The sequence below is a fragment of the Anomaloglossus baeobatrachus genome, unplaced genomic scaffold (assembly GCF_048569485.1).
Source record: "Anomaloglossus baeobatrachus isolate aAnoBae1 unplaced genomic scaffold, aAnoBae1.hap1 Scaffold_25, whole genome shotgun sequence".
Classification (NCBI taxonomy): Eukaryota; Metazoa; Chordata; class Amphibia; order Anura; family Aromobatidae; genus Anomaloglossus; species Anomaloglossus baeobatrachus.
The window spans coordinates 109,721-115,206 of record NW_027442090.1 but is presented as its reverse complement, the minus strand read 5'-3'; positions in this window follow the sequence as shown (position 1 = coordinate 115,206).

The window sequence follows — 5,486 nt, the reverse complement described above, 5'->3', positions numbered from 1 at the left end:
CTGTGTTTTTAAAAGAAGCCAAGATGAACAGAGCTGGGATCAGGAAAGACTTTGCTACCTACCCCGGTGTCATCCTGGGGACGGATAAGAATGGCGTATTTTTGAATGTGCTTGATGCAAATCTAGATGTGAAGTGTACAACTGGGGCACAACTGCTGCCACTGAAGGGGTGGGTGTGTGTGGGCCCAATTTTTGGAAAAAAGGGAGACTCCGCTTGGAGTAACCCTTGCTTGCTGTGTTTTTAAAAGAAGCCAAGATGAACAGAGCTGGGATCAGGAAAGACTTTGCTACCTACCCCGGTGTCATCCTGGGGACGGATAAGAATGGCGTATTTTTGAATGTGCTTGATGCAAATCAAAACATCCTGTTTGCAACTAGGGCCCAAGTGCTGCCACTGATGGGGTGGGTGTCTGTGTGGCCCAATTTTTGGAAAAAAAGGGAGACTCCGCTTGGAGTAACCCTTGCTTACATTGTTTTTAAAAGAAGCCAAGATGAACAAGTCATGGATCAGCAAAGACTTTATCTACGTACCCCGGTGTCATCCTGGGGACGGATAAGAATGGCGTATTTTTGAATGTGCTTGATGCAAATCAAAACATCCTGTTTGCAACTAGGGCCCAAGTGCTGCCACTGATGGGGTGGGTGTCTGTGTGGCCCAATTTTTGGAAAAAAGGGAGACTCCGCTTGGAGTAACCCTTGCTTGCTGTGTTTTTAAAAGAAGCCAAGATGAACAGAGCTGGGATCAGGAAAGACTTTGCTACCTACCCCGGTGTCATCCTGGGGACGGATAAGAATGGCATATTTTTGAATGTGCTTGATGCAAATCTAGATGTGAAGTGTACAACTGGGGCACAACTGCTGCCACTGAAGGGGTGGGTGTGTGTGGGCCCAATTTTTGGAAAAAAGGGAGACTCCGCTTGGAGTAACCCTTGCTTGCTGTGTTTTTAAAAGAAGCCAAGATGAACAGAGCTGGGATCAGGAAAGACTTTGCTACCTACCCCGGTGTCATCCTGGGGACGGATAAGAATGGCGTATTTTTGAATGTGCTTGATGCAAATCTAGATGTGAAGTGTACAACTGGGGCACAACTGCTGCCACTGAAGGGGTGGGTGTGTGTGGGCCCAATTTTTGGAAAAAAGGGAGACTCCGCTTGGAGTAACCCTTGCTTGCTGTGTTTTTAAAAGAAGCCAAGATGAACAGAGCTGGGATCAGGAAAGACTTTGCTACCTACCCCGGTGTCATCCTGGGGACGGATAAGAATGGCGTATTTTTGAATGTGCTTGATGCAAATCAAAACATCCTGTTTGCAACTAGGGCCCAAGTGCTGCCACTGATGGGGTGGGTGTCTGTGTGGCCCAATTTTTGGAAAAAAAGGGAGACTCCGCTTGGAGTAACCCTTGCTTACATTGTTTTTAAAAGAAGCCAAGATGAACAAGTCATGGATCAGCAAAGACTTTATCTACGTACCCCGGTGTCATCCTGGGGACGGATAAGAATGGCGTATTTTTGAATGTGCTTGATGCAAATCAAAACATCCTGTTTGCAACTAGGGCCCAAGTGCTGCCACTGATGGGGTGGGTGTCTGTGTGGCCCAATTTTTGGAAAAAAGGGAGACTCCGCTTGGAGTAACCCTTGCTTGCTGTGTTTTTAAAAGAAGCCAAGATGAACAGAGCTGGGATCAGGAAAGACTTTGCTACCTACCCCGGTGTCATCCTGGGGACGGATAAGAATGGCGTATTTTTGAATGTGCTTGATGCAAATCTAGATGTGAAGTGTACAACTGGGGCACAACTGCTGCCACTGAAGGGGTGGGTGTGTGTGGGCCCAATTTTTGGAAAAAAGGGAGACTCCGCTTGGAGTAACCCTTGCTTGCTGTGTTTTTAAAAGAAGCCAAGATGAACAGAGCTGGGATCAAGAAAGACTTTGCTACCTACCCCGGTGTCATCCTGGGGACGGATAAGAATGGCGTATTTTTGAATGTGCTTGATGCAAATCAAAACATCCTGTTTGCAACTAGGGCCCAAGTGCTGCCACTGATGGGGTGGGTGTCTGTGTGGCCCAATTTTTGGAAAAAAAGGGAGACTCCGCTTGGAGTAACCCTTGCTTACATTGTTTTTAAAAGAAGCCAAGATGAACAAGTCATGGATCAGCAAAGACTTTATCTACGTACCCCGGTGTCATCCTGGGGACGGATAAGAATGGCGTATTTTTGAATGTGCTTGATGCAAATCAAAACATCCTGTTTGCAACTAGGGCCCAAGTGCTGCCACTGATGGGGTGGGTGTCTGTGTGGCCCAATTTTTGGAAAAAAAGGGAGACTCCGCTTGGAGTAACCCTTGCTTACATTGTTTTTAAAAGAAGCCAAGATGAACAAGTCATGGATCAGCAAAGACTTTATCTACGTACCCCGGTGTCATCCTGGGGACGGATAAGAATGGCGTATTTTTGAATGTGCTTGATGCAAATCAAAACATCCTGTTTGCAACTAGGGCCCAAGTGCTGCCACTGATGGGGTGGGTGTCTGTGTGGCCCAATTTTTGGAAAAAAGGGAGACTCCGCTTGGAGTAACCCTTGCTTGCTGTGTTTTTAAAAGAAGCCAAGATGAACAGAGCTGGGATCAGGAAAGACTTTGCTACCTACCCCGGTGTCATCCTGGGGACGGATAAGAATGGCGTATTTTTGAATGTGCTTGATGCAAATCTAGATGTGAAGTGTACAACTGGGGCACAACTGCTGCCACTGAAGGGGTGGGTGTGTGTGGGCCCAATTTTTGGAAAAAAGGGAGACTCCGCTTGGAGTAACCCTTGCTTGCTGTGTTTTTAAAAGAAGCCAAGATGAACAGAGCTGGGATCAGGAAAGACTTTGCTACCTACCCCGGTGTCATCCTGGGGACGGATAAGAATGGCGTATTTTTGAATGTGCTTGATGCAAATCAAAACATCCTGTTTGCAACTAGGGCCCAAGTGCTGCCACTGATGGGGTGGGTGTCTGTGTGGCCCAATTTTTGGAAAAAAGGGAGACTCCGCTTGGAGTAACCCTTGCTTGCTGTGTTTTTAAAAGAAGCCAAGATGAACAGAGCTGGGATCAGGAAAGACTTTGCTACCTACCCCGGTGTCATCCTGGGGACGGATAAGAATGGCGTATTTTTGAATGTGCTTGATGCAAATCTAGATGTGAAGTGTACAACTGGGGCACAAATGCTGCCACTGAAGGGGTGGGTGTGTGTGGGCCCAATTTTTGGAAAAAAGGGAGACTCCGCTTGGAGTAACCCTTGCTTGCTGTGTTTTTAAAAGAAGCCAAGATGAACAGAGCTGGGATCAGGAAAGACTTTGCTACCTACCCCGGTGTCATCCTGGGGACGGATAAGAATGGCGTATTTTTGAATGTGCTTGATGCAAATCTAGCTGTGAAGTGTACAACTGGGGCACAACTGCTGCCACTGAAGGGGTGGGTGTGTGTGGGCCCAATTTTTGGAAAAAAGGGAGACTCCGCTTGGAGTAACCCTTGCTTGCTGTGTTTTTAAAAGAAGCCAAGATGAACAAGTCATGGATCAGCAAAGACTTTATCTACGTACCCCGGTGTCATCCTGGGGACGGATAAGAATGGCGTATTTTTGAATGTGCTTGATGCAAATCAAAACATCCTGTTTGCAACTAGGGCCCAAGTGCTGCCACTGATGGGGTGGGTGTCTGTGTGGCCCAATTTTTGGAAAAAAGGGAGACTCCGCTTGGAGTAACCCTTGCTTGCTGTGTTTTTAAAAGAAGCCAAGATGAACAGAGCTGGGATCAGGAAAGACTTTGCTACCTACCCCGGTGTCATCCTGGGGACGGATAAGAATGGCGTATTTTTGAATGTGCTTGATGCAAATGTAGCTGTGAAGTGTACAACTGGGGCACAAGTGCTGCCACTGAAGGGGTGGGTGTGTGTGTGGCCCAATTTTTGGAAAAAAGGGAGACTCCGCTTGGAGTCACCTTGCGGTGTTTTACATGATTTTAGAAGGGCGTGCCATGCCTATATCTGTGTGTCCTCCTCTTATTCCTTGTCCAGCTGTTTTGTTTTCGCATGAGTATATGTCCTTGTCACTTTCCAATGTGTTTGAGTTGTTTGTCACCTTTAGGACACCTTTGAGGGTGTTTTCTAGGTGTTTTTCTGTGTTTGTGATTGCCTGCCATTGTTTCCTATGCAGTTCGAGTTCGGTTCGTCGAACGTTCGACGAACCGAACTCGAACGGGAGGTCCGTTCGGCGAACCAACCTCGAGCCGAACCGCGACCGGTTCGCTCATCTCTACTGAAGACCCTTTCAGCTTTTTGAGAGTTGGGTGGAGGACATCATCTCTGAAAATAGGGTCCCACAGCTGCACCCCATCAGAGTGAGCAGGAATCTTAGGACTCTTAGAAGAGTCAATGCTCTGAGACCATGGGGGGCGCTTAGCCCCCTCTCTTCGTCACTGAGGATGATTTCATTTTTCAGGGATTAGAGAGAGTGGTCCTTGTGGTGGACTGCAGGTATGGAGAGCTGTTGTGATCGTATTAGATAGATAAGAATGATTATATGTATTGTAGAAATGTCTTCAGTAGAGATGGATAGTCGAGCTGGGCTATCAGACGGTCACCTCTGTAGCTGTAGTGTCATTTTTCCTATGGTCCAATGTGTAAATTAAACAAAAAAGTGCACGTTTGTTATGATGTCCAAGATGGGGACCAGGATGTGGACATAATAAAAAATTAGGGAACATGATAGGAGACATTTCTACAATACATATAATCATTCTTATCTATCTAATACGATGACAACAGCTCTCCATACCTGCAGTCCACCACAAGGACCACCCTCTCTAATCCCTGAAAAATGAAATCATCCTCAGTGACGAAGAGAGGGGGCTAAGCGCCCCCATGGTCTCAGAGCATTAACTCTTCTAAGAGTCCTAAGGGCATTTCGCGCATAAATGAAATGATCACATTTTTCTCCAAAACTATAACAGATGCAAGCTTGTCCTGTTTGGTGGAGATAATATTTAATAAAATAAGTAGAAACCTACTAAAAGTTTTGTTTGTTTATATTGCCATCCCGAGATAATCGTCTCCATGCTCCAAATCTATTTTAAAGCCATTTCAAAGGCATTGTGCGCATAAATGAAATGATCACATTTTTCTCCAAAACTATAACAGATGCAAGCTTGTCCTGTTTGGTGGGGATAATATTTAATAAAATAAGTAGAAATTCACTAAAAGTTTTGTTTGGTTATCTTGCAATCCCGAGATAATCGTCTCCATGCTCCAAATCCATTTTAAAGCCATTTTTAAGGCATTTCGCGCATAAATGAAATGATCACATTTTTCTCCAAAACTATAACAGATGGAAGCTCGTCCTGTTTGGAGGGGATAATATTTAATAAAATAAGTAGAAATCCACTAAAAGTTTTGTTTGGTTATCTTGCAATCCCGAGATAATCGTCTCCATGCTTCAAATCCATTTAAAAGCCATT